Genomic DNA, 12,708 nt, shown 5'->3' on the forward strand with positions numbered 1-12,708 from the left:
GACTAGAGAACAATGGTTTGATTTTGGAACGCCCTACTCCTAGAAGTCAATTTTCGACATAGGTTGAATGTTCACCCTTAAAGTAACCTATACAATCCCTTTCAATGTACTGAACACATTAAAGTACTTATATACTGCTATCATTTTATAAAAACCAGATCCCTGTATTAATAAGCTTATATGTGATGTAAAGTACAGTACATTACAGCATTTCATCATCATATTACTACATAGAGGCCAATGTAAGATTTTGTAAAATAGTGTAATATGAATATTGTACTATTTTGTTTTTAATGCTTAAAGATGAGCAATGCAAAGTCAGAACTGACTTAGAGTGTAATATAAAGACTGTTATTACTGTATCTACATTGCTTTACCTGCCTCCCTGGTTCATTACTTTCTTCGAGCTGCCCTACCTCTTGAGGGTTGTGGTAGCCTATTAGAAACATCACTACCCAGCTATCTGTTACACGGAAATTCGAGACCCTCTCAAGATACATAGTTTCTTATAGTGTCTGCAACCTCACCATCCTAACAAGTAGGGAGGTGTGGCTTGGTATAGTCTATAGGTCTACATGCAGAGTCATCAGCTGCTATTGCCTAGCCCTCCCTGGTCCTAGCATGATGGAGAGGTGGCTGGGGCACTGATCATATGTAATATGGTCAGTCTCTAGGACATCATCACCGTCCCATTTACGAGTGACCTTTAAAACCTTCTTAACTTTTAGCTGCATAATGCAACTGTGGTGGTTTCCCTTCCCCTCCCAGTTGTACCTTGGCTCTGAAGGGCCTCCCTAGCCTCAGCCATAGGGCCTAAATTTAATAAATAAATAAAAATTACTGTACCATCGACCAAGGACCATTTTCTGTCTTAAAACCACACCAGTTTTTGGTGCTACTGTAGACTACACAAAAAGTGAGGGTTTTTACACATTACAACCAGGGGTCTGTGCAGCTGACCAGCAGATAATTTGGTTTGAATTAGCATTAATGTCAATATTATGTGATCACAAACATAAGATAATTATAATTAAAGTTATAAGTTTTTATAGAAGAAAAATTTTGTTTAGAAAATAAGATTGACTAGATATTTGATAATTTCTAACCTATGTTCTGTTATGTGTTATCAGTTATTTTATATTTGTCTTTATTTCTAGGTGTGAGAAGGGGATTTTCAACATTCATCAAGATACATTTCTTCATCTTCAAAGCAACATTACATCGAAAATTATCAGTGAACTACACAGTCTCACATTTATCATGTTAGTATTATCCTTCACATACCTAAAGTCTACTGTATCTACTGTATGTACACTGTGTGGTCTCATGGACCAAAATTATACTATTTTTTACCTTATAAGTATTTCCAGATTTTGAAATTTTTAGTTTATTTAAGAGTCTTTGCCAAGGGACATGAGAATCCTGCTGGGTGAGGGCTGAACTGTGGTTATGTTTATGTGTGACAGGAGGAATATGAATTCCAAGAAAAATTTTAATTTCTATAAAGTTTAATGCTTCCCCTATTTTTTTTAATGCTTTAGAATGTCAGTCATCTCATGTTGTCTGTGCAGGTGGTTTTGTGTATTTTAAATTAATTTGCAAGAGGTGCCCAGGTTGCCAAATATAATAATCTTTGTAGAATTTTTATGCTTGGAATATATATGAAGAGCAAATGATAAAGAAATGGATATGAAGCACCCTATTGTAATGGAAAGATATACTGCCTTACCAGAGGTTTAGCATAATATTCACCTTAAGGACGTACTAGAATGTGAAGCCAGTATTGAGAGAAATTGTGCATGTAAACATTGATAATTTTCATGCTCGTATATTAAGAAGTTTGTTTTGAAATAGATAATTTATGGCATGTATGAATTCATTTTTCTTGTATTTTTCAGTTCAGATATGGAAAAGCAGAAAACATCCATGGAATCTATTGTCACCCGAATGGAGTCTCAAAGCAGATCTTTGCTGAATAGCAATCCAAGTACTGAAGCATTTGCACAGCTCAAAACTGTGTATGCCATTTCTAATTACATTACAACTTTGATAGACATGAAGAGATTCCACCTTGAAACAATGGACTCCAGTGATATAAATTCATTTTCAAGAGCAAGGAAGGACACAAGTTGTAAACCCATTGAGAAAGAACTTGACAGATATGTTGTTGCATCAAAAATGTGACCACGTAGGAGGATTTTTTCAACTGTGATATATTTCAATGAGTTGTTATATTATGACTCTTAGGGTATAATTGTTTTCTCAGTTGTTAGGTGAAAGGGGATGTATATTTGTGGGAAGAGCACAGAACTCATATTTTCCTAATTTAGACATACTGTAATGGCATTATAGTATTATAAGGTCTTCCTCGTGTCCTAGGACTAGATTTCTTGCCAGTGTTTCAGCTCAGTTGGTGATATAAGCTAGAGGAAAAACCAATCTGTGATTTCATCCCTGCCGCTGCTATGAGGGGCTACCTTGTTTTTAAAATATATTATTTTAATCTATGCATGCTTATAAAGCATCAAATAACCTGTTGATTGATAGCATTTGCTGATGATAACAGAACTGATAATCTATAATGGTTTAATCTTTGCTGTATTTAACTTGTTGGTATTTTATGTTTTTTATAAATAGCCAGTGAACTGTATTTGTCAAATGTTTAATATCAAGTTCTTCAGTGGATTAAATTCTATACTAAGGAGCGTCAATTCAGGTAGGTATTTTTGGATACATGGAATTTAATTAATTATGTATATGATTTACCTTTTAACTAGAGGCAGAATCATTCATAAATTAATCAAATACAGACAGTTGCTAAAATTAATAATTAAGAAGACTCGTGAGAAGAATATAATATGTATAGAATTAGCTAAAATTTGTTTAATCAATTTCATAAGTCTGTTCACATGCCATTGCTAAAATGGTATCCTGTGGTATTATCATTCACAACCTCCAAAAATTGACTGATGAGTACTTACCCTCCCCTGATGTTTGTATTGCTTATCTCTTGAAGATTGCCTTACTGTATATATATGTATTGGTGTTTACCTACAAAACCAAAAATGTCCTATTTTCTTTCCATTCAATAAGCTTAAGCCTCTAGTATACTGTTGTATATAGACACTCTAACAGTTCATGGTATTAACGAAGGCATAGGTATGCCTTACCTGCTTTTATTTTTGTCCTCTCATAATTTTTACAGAGTAATGTTGTCTTTTGGTTTACCATACTAGCTTGTGTTAGAGTTATAAAAATGCTAATTAGGGTATTAGTCATCTTAAGGGATGTCTTTGGGATTTATTTTAGTAATTTTAGATTTTCCCATGGACTTATTTTTGGGCGATCATTATCCCCAATTGCTTTGTGTTTCATAGTTATGGCAGTTTTGTGATTTAGATAATTATTGTCAGGACTTTGGATGCCTTAATATGCCTCTTAGGGAAAGATATGTTAGAAGGTAAAAATTTCTATACCTGAAGGGAAACTGGTGTTTAATATCGTAGAATTCCTGTAGAACAGGAAAAATAACTTCAAATAGTTCTTGTAAAGCTTCAGAGGAAGGAATGTTTGGATTATGTTTTGAATAGCAATGAGCTGGTCTTATCTCTCAATCTTTAGCACATCTTGAAATCTATCAAGTTTGTGGAGTGGATCTTTATATCCCTCCACTCACTAAAGGAGGCTGCTATTATCAATCACCTTAAGCTGCTGCTATTATCAATCACCTTAAGCTATATTATTAAAGTAAAGTTTATTTTAATTCTTGTTGATTTTTTAAAAGACTTAAACCTTCTGACAAACAGTTAAATCATATTTTGAATGGTGAGGAACTGGGCTTGTGTAGTCTAGGCCATTGGCACATCCAATGTTATCCCTAGCAGATTTAAAGTAGGTACTAGTTCCTCTACTGACAAAGCAAATCCCTAGCCTTGTGCAATAAATGCAAGTTCTGTACAAAATACAGTAAGATTATTTTGTCTTTTGAGCCTACATTCAGAACCAAGAACAATTTTAGGATGAATTGTTTACCACAGTTCTTTCAAAATCCATATTTAGAAAAGGGAATTGAAGTTGCATCAGAGAATAAGATGATGATAATGTTAGATTGGCCCATGACAAGGAGTATCAGGACTCTGTGTTGGCAACCAATAAGAGGAGCAAATCGCTGGATAATAATTGTTGAAGCAGAATACACGTGATGAATCGACACGAACACACAGGACGGACAAGAGGATGATGAGATAAAGCAGCCATGGCTACTGGAAGAGACTCCAAAGCTGGAGTCAGGGTCTTAGTAAGGCAGGTCTCGCCACCATCCCAAACCCGTTTCCTTCTCGGTCCTGAAGAAATTACTTTTTCTTATAAGAGGTCTGAACTGGACGATGTCCACTTAGGGAGTCAGAGAATAGGTTTCTTTGTCTGTGGAGAGATGTTGAATATTGTATTATATGAACAGAATAGAAATTAGGGATAATATTCCAAATTTTTTCCAATGTGGTCAAGATTTCTAATCCTAGGTCCAAAAATGTTATGTCCTTGCTAGTTAAAGGCTTTGTCACAAAGGCGCACAAGCAATTGAATCTTGGTGAAAGACTTCAGATTAGGGTACAGAATATTAGAATTGCAGTTATGTAAGTTTAATGTTTTAGGATTTATAATTTACTATCTCTTTCTGTCAGTGGCCTACCTCCATTAGGGTGTATTAGTCTGCAGTATAAACATCAGGAAAGTAAAAAAAAAATTTTCATAGAATTTATTTCTAAACTAATCTTCATGTACATAACCACCACCTTCTCCTCTGACTAATGATGTCAAGAATATAAATTAGTTTTGACTTCTAGACAGAGACAAAATGAGGTATTGTACCTACACCAAATTATTACCATTAATCGCTAGATTTTCTCTACTATAACAGAGGCCTAATTCTATGGAAAGGAAAGAAAACAGGACTTTTTTTTTCAGGTAAACATTGACTTAGCCAAGTTTCATGAGACAAGCAATCTAAACATCAGATGATTGTAGAAGTAACAAATTTCATTATTAGAATAAAATTTTGTAAAATTTTGACTGAGCTTGAATGGGTTCTTAAAGTATCTTTTTTTTTTTTCATGATAAACCCATTACAGTACTGTACTTTTATACGGCATACGTGTAGGTTTCTTAATAATCCCAGTTACGCCAATCCTCTTATAAAAGAAACAATTGGCAATCAGGTGACCCAAGTATTTTATCTTTGCACCTTTTGATTAATTGTTATTAGGGATTATTGTAACAGAATTGATTATTCCCCCTTTTATTCAACCATTGTGACCTAGCTTTTTCTTTATTAAATGTTTGTAGGTATTGTTGGGGCTCTTCCACCTTTACTTACATTCCTCCATTGTAGTACAGTATGTTCCCACTCTCAGTCCTCCAGGAGTCTTGGATTTCTTTGTGGATGTTTGCTCTGGAGCTAATATACTTCTTCTGGTTCATGCTCGGTTGTGTTTTCAGGCTAGACCAGGGTATTGGAGACCATAAGTGCATACAATATTAATATTTATATTTCCTACTAGTGAATTGACGTCTCTAGGACTCTTGCCCGGTAAGTGCAAAGCTGTTCCCTTTATACACCAAATAATATGCAACTTTTTATCCTAAATGAAGATTAGTTACAATGCTTTTTATGTTTGAAATAAAGTAAAATTAACCCACGAAGGACGACGGGCGGCTCCACCAAAGAACAACGGTTTATTGATATTCATAGTAGAAAAAATAAATAAAAAACTAAATATATTATTTTTACTCTAATATATAAGTATTTGATATCATTGAAACCGCAAGAAGATTAGCTTTTTCAATATGCCATTTATTGTTTTATACATTGTTAATTACCTTGGATATGATAAAAAATATTTTTAGAAATCACAGTTGCATATTTTTAGAAATCACAGTTGCAAAAAAATTAGGCACTTTGAAGCTGGATTTTTACAAAACTTATTATTCCTATTTTTTATAGCAGTGCTAATTTTCTAAAGAATGTAGTTTTAAAAAATTCCTAGAAAAACAGAATATTCTATCCAATAATAGCATGGTAAAAAATAATTTATCAAAATATCAAGGGACACATTTTCACCATATCTACATTGCTTGTTTATTGGGCACATATTGTATGAATGCACACTTATTTACGCATACCAATCATACTTTCATAAAGGGAAATAGTTTGCTGAAGATTGTAATGATCCTTGAACAACTTATTGCAGGAATCTAAAAGAGGGCATACTCGAAACCATGAGATATACTGTGACTCACCTCTGGCCTTATTCAAGCTATTATCATTCAAATGAAGAAAGCAACTAATTAGAAGGTACTTGTCTCGTAGCAGGGTTTCTCCGAAAAAAAGAAATTCTAGTTGAACAAAAAGTACTCCAATAATCTTTGATATCGTGCACTTTTATCAATCCCATGACCAAACTAAGAGCTAAAAACTTTTTCATTCTTTCACAAGTTCCTAGTTTCTAGCTTTTGTATTTGCTTTGTGGATGGTCTCTAATCCACTCTTCCTGACTAGTTAAAAATCTGTTTCACGAACAAGAATATCTATAACATCATTAGATACAAATAAAGTAAAGTACTCGATAGGCTTTGAATTATGGTTAGGAAACCCAAAAGGATCTACATTTCTTGGGGTTAAATCCAAATCACTCCCACTGTCAATACCTTCAGGCAGATAAGCACGTGCTCAGGATGAAGCAACAGGTTCAACGTCAAGATCGTTGTCAAAAACATTGCTATCAGTAATGTAATCATCACTATCATGCTCACTATGGATGTCCAAATCATCAGCACTTGTTTCTGAATCATTAAGATAATCAATATAAGCCATTATAAAACAAATTAACTCAATTTTGCAAAAAAAAAAAAAGTTATCTTTTATCACGCCAACAGATAACAAAATTTCATTTGATAAGTCAAACGGCACCTACCCTCACTGCCAACGGCGCTTGCTTAGCACACTCCTATAACCTCAAAGTATACAAATTTTGGCAACTTTGCTTTGTATAAACGATCACTGATTGGGTAAAGTAGCCTGTCACGTCAGTAGAAGGTGGAGCTAAAGTCAGACGTATGAGGGGAGAAAGGATGGATGAAATGCATCCACTATACAGACGCTCGCAAGTTGATAGCAATCAATGCATCCATTGTATGGATGGGTCATCCTTCGTGGGTTAAAAAGGTTCTTCTGACAATGGTGATGCCTTTATGTCACAGGTTATGTGATGTTATTATTGATTGACCTTTTAGAAAGGCTTTTAAATTCACTCCACAGAGAAATTGATGTAGTCTATTATTGTGGCTGCTTATGGGATTCCATAAACAATCTATGTTAGCAAATGATAATTTAAGGAATAAGCGTATTATGTCACTTTTAGTGATGATCTTCCAGTAATCTTTATTGCTTGCTTATAACAGTATTAAAGGTAATTTGAATTACTTTCTATGTCAGTTAATTTTTAAGGTTTTCTTCCAAATAATATAGACTGAAAAATAGGACAGGCATTGATTTGATTTTAAGAATTTTGGCCATGTAGACTGGTGTTGGCTCTCAGCAAGCTATACTGTACATCATGTTGTTACAAGGGTGAGGGGGTGGAAAAAACCTGCAGTTACATTATGATGTAAAAGTTAGAGGGTAAGAAGTAAGAAAGCAAGAATGGACAAAACAGAACGAGGGGAAAGTGTACAGCTATGCACCAAAGAAGACTGTACTTATGACACCCCCTATCCATCGAGGAATAATGTTTGCATTATCAATTCCTAATTTTGTATTTGTAATAGTGTAACTTTCTTGAGTAGCTTTGATAATTTCTTTCTTTTGCCTTTGAAAAGATAATATAGAGTTGAAGACAACCAAGCCCCTTAATTTAAAGGACCTCTCAATGGCAAGAGATTAAGTAATAGTGTAATACCAAAAGTTATTTTTGTATACTGGCTGTCTTCATGATGATTTTTATAAATCTTCCTTGAGGTTATACTGCTTCTAATTCTATCTTGAAGTTTGCTTATGCAGTATCGATGTTTTTCCAAAAATACTAAAAAAAAAAGAAAAAAAAATTCTTTCCATTCACTAGGCTTAGGCCTCTTGTATAGCATTGTGATAATCTAGCACCCAATAGCAATAACCATTCCATGTTTAGGCTATACCATTAGTTTCTTTGTCTCTACATCGTTCTTGCTGTAGCAAGTCAACTTTAAACCGTTAAATTCTCCAGATATAAGTATTATTTTGGTTATCAGTGCTTGTAAGGTATACCTCTCTTGGCTTTGTTAGTAATCTGTCTGCAGTGATTTTTTTTTCTAGATATTCAAATTCCGCATTCAATATGTATTTTGTACAAGGGATGATTTTTTGTCTTTCTTTGTCTTATACCAGGGGTAATTTCCTGTTTGTAGATTATTATTGTCAAGAATGCAAAGGCCTTACTTTTTATCTAATGGGAAAATATGTTCAGATGAATCCTGACCAAATTGAATGTTCCAAATGAAAAAGAAGACCAACTTTAATCTAAAAGGTAAATTTGGAGAAATCAAGGTTAGTTATTTTTACTAGGGATGACAACAGTAATATTACTCTAGACATTAGTCAGTCAAGTTTTAATAGTGATGAGCTTCAGAGCTCGTGTCATTTTTACTTCTTTTGTGCAATTTCATATGGCCTATCTCTCTTCAGCTAACTAGCCCAGTTTTGAACCCTAATCTAATTCGTCAAGTTTTGCCTAATGGATATATATGACCCCCAGTTCTTGAAACAAAAGACCAACATGGCAGCCTGGATCCTAGTATCCTCCTGCTTGCTGAAGCAAGCATTCATATGCATCATTTTTTTCTATGTATGAATTACATAGCATAGTGTAAGATTTCCTTGGGGCAATGTATTGTAACTAGCTTCTGTAACTGAAGAGTTGTTGTTTCAGCCGACTATACAGTAACTATGAAAATCAAACATTAAGCAGATTAGGTAAGGGAAAAACCCATTTACTTACAAACTAATGGTCTCCACATCTGTCAGTATGTTTAGAGAATTGGTGAGGATGACCAAATGTGTTCATGTAAGTGAGATGGTGGATGCCGTGTTCCAGGGCAGGTCAAATCTGAACCTAGATGACTTTCCATTATTTCCCATGATTAACTGGTAATACACACTTTCAGGGTCTCTACGAATAGGATGACTATTAGGGTTCTGTTTTTTTAGTAGGTTTAGGCTTTCTTATGAGTTTGGTCATGAGAGCTCACAAGGAGTTGAATGCAAGGTAGATGAGTGGATTGTTAAGAGTTCTAATTTTAGAAATACAGCAACATCTTTTATGTTTTGTAAGAGTATATTTTAGGAATGGGTTTTTGTAGCAGCTCAGTGGCGTACTAAGTCGGTATTCAATAAGCATTACCTTGAAGAAACCTGGTTTGTTCATCAAGATTTCTGGGCTTTAGGTGCTATTATAGTTGCTGGTGATGAATCAATTAAAAGTTGGCTAGTTTTTTTAATCATGTAAATCTAATTAATTTTACATTAAACTTTTCGTGTGAAACACTGTTGGCTGAATTATGTAAATAAGAGATTAGGTAACAAAAGGTATTTAGGAACATTCTGTGGAATCAAGATATGACTCTAGGGTATTAAATAAGTTTGTTTGTTCATTAATGACATATTTGCTTCACCGACTCGCATCCATCAATGTGTGGGAAATCAGTAATATGAACATCTGGATAGGTTTATAGAAATAAACATAATTTTTAATAAAATTGATTCTAGACTCTATGCTCATTTACATACCCACCCTCCTTCCATATTGACTAGTAATGTAGAGAGTGAGTTTTTACCATTAGCTGCTAGATTGTCTCAATGCCATACTAGAGGCCTAAATATATTGAAAGGAGAGTGAAAATTATTTTAGTTTCTTAGGGATAAACATCGATATAAGCAGTTTGGGAGAAAAAAAATATTAACATCGGATGGTATAAAATTTTTAATTAAAGCTGCTTTTTTGCAATGAAAGAGCCGAGTATTTTTGTGGTAATTGTATTTCTATACAGTAATCTCAATGAAATATTGTACTGTAATATTGTATGGTAGTATTCTCGTAGTATGAATTGTGTTCGTTATTGCTTGATTTATTCCTGTAATTTTTTTTTATATACAATATGTTAGAAACACTATATATAGACTTTATTCAGTACTTTGTTATAGTTCCAAGTCTTGTGTAGTAAATGTGGTTTATTTGTATTAATTTAACCATTCTTTGATATGAACCATATACAGTATTTATTATTGCTTTGAGTAATTATTTGAAAGGGCATGAGAAATTCAAATCTTGCAATTATTACTCATGCATGTATTAGCAGTTGCTCTCTGGTTTCTGAATTTGACTCTATGAAATTGAAAGAACTCATGAATTGTTTTTTTTTTCCATTTCACTCTTCTCTACATTTTAAATTATTGTACTGTACACAAGTGCAAACCAATATTGTGAATATTCATACCACGTTTCTGAATAATATGTATTTTCCCTAAGTCCTGTAATTGGAGTATGATCTCAGCAATGCTGTAAAATTCCGTTAAAACGTTTTCATGAGTTAGTCACCTGGCTTCCAATTTGACCTTATATGAAGGACTTGCAGGGTGGTTGAAAATGGAGGTTCAACTTACAAGACTCAGGTTTGGAGTTATGAAAAATACAGTACAAATTATTTTGGAAATTTGTGATTGTTCTTACATGAATATTAACCATCATCTTTAATAGGAGACATCCCTAGGAGGGAGTGATTTTTCTAAAACTAAACTGGCTGGTTTACATACATTCATGAGGAATTGTCAAAACATTTTGGTCCCGCACAGGAGTGAAAGTAATGAATCCTGTATGAAGATGTAGCAGGTGTTATGCTGGTAGCCGATTATGCTTTTATTATTAAGAAATTTACCAGCCCAATGAGTTAAGCTCCACTCTTACAGAACTGACTAACATGGAAGAGCATAATATGTAGAGATTGTGTTGTCTAATAGTTTTTTCTTGTCTTCTAGGTTCCCCATAAGGTATCCTCATCTGGGAGATCGCTCAATCATGCGGTAAATAACAAAGCATCCGTTACACTCCAAGGAAGGGGAAGAAAGAAAATTTATAAAGGGCCAGTAAATCTTGACTCATTTCTAGACTTCACTTGCAGGGTAAACAAGTTTGATTGTTCCCCAAAGCTGAAAGGAAGTATCGTCATGTCCCAGGCCAGGAAGGCAGCGGACTTCTTGTAGAGAAGACAAACAAAACTCAAAGTCATGAACAACTGAATTCTGGTTCTTAGTTACAAACAACTGAACTCAAGCAAGAGAGACTTTCTTCTATTATTCAGAGTGACTTGTGACAGGAAAAGCCATGCAGTTCGCTTACTTGCTTCGCCGAGACTGACGCTAGAAGATAATCTTGAGGGTTGGAGCCTCTCTGCTATGCGTCTCACAGGCTAAAGAGGGCCCACTTGAGAAACCTTAGGACTCAAGACATTGATGCAGCTCGAGTACCTAAGGTGCGTCGAAAGATATCTTGGTGCATGAAAGGATCTCTGCATGTTGATGAAGAACATGGAGGAGAACTAAGTGACAGGTATCCTGTGACTCAAATGTTACAATAACTTGAAGAGTAAGTAAAAACAGTCAGATAGCAAGTTGTCTGATTGCACGAACACCAATCATGCAGTGATGGTGCGCATGGAGGAAGTTTGTCAACTAGTGTTGGATGAAGAGAATCTTTGTGAGAAATATCACTCAGTTAGGGCGGCTCATTGATCATATGCTCTATCACCATCCCTCTGCTGGTCTGTCGTCTTCGTGCGAGTTGATTTCTGGAGCACTGAAAAAGGGAGAGAACGCTCATCGTACGAGATAGAGCTGTGGAAGTAGTTGTGTGAACACCTGTACTGCGTAAGCTTGGGGTACGTACCACATTCTTATGCGTGGGAGGAAACAACCAGACACAACTCCAACTGATTGGTCGAAGAAGTAGCAGCAGCGTTCACAGGTATGGTCAAGGGCACTGAATTGTTACAAGACTGAGAGTCGTATGTGCCATCATTTCTTCCAGCTGTGGGAAAGAAGGGCAGAGCTTTTCATCTCGACCGACAGTGTGTGTTAGTAGGGGTGGTACATAGTACCAGACTGTCCCTCCCCAGTATACGAGAGATCGTTAGAAGTCACATGTACGACGCAACTGCTAACAACTTTCTTGATGTCATCTTCCACTTGTTTTTCCTTTAGAGGTCACAGTGTGATGAATCTAACAAATATAAGGCAGGGAAGAAGGAAGAACTTGAAGTTTGACTTTATGGGGTTGGGGATGTTAATGATGACGTTCCAATGGGATGAGAGACTGCACTATCAAGTGATGTGCCCTAGCTTCTTTCTGCGGTCAGGAAGATCATTGGCAGCAGGAAAACCGCCTTCCTCCGAGGCACAGCGATATTTAAGGAATGCCAAATAACTTTATTTCACATTGTTGTCCCCATCGTAAGGCCACACTATTGAGGCAATAGGAAAAATTGCAACAGACAGATATGTGTACATAGAGAAATTGGTCTGTACTACTCGGCAGCCAAGATTAAGTTGGAACTCAGTGGACTGTCCAACCTCCAGCTACTACTACTACTTGTTTAAAGTTTTAATGGCTATTTGGTTGTGGCTCC

The sequence above is a fragment of the Palaemon carinicauda genome, chromosome 2, assembly GCF_036898095.1.
Source record: "Palaemon carinicauda isolate YSFRI2023 chromosome 2, ASM3689809v2, whole genome shotgun sequence".
Lineage (NCBI taxonomy): Eukaryota > Metazoa > Arthropoda > Malacostraca > Decapoda > Palaemonidae > Palaemon > Palaemon carinicauda.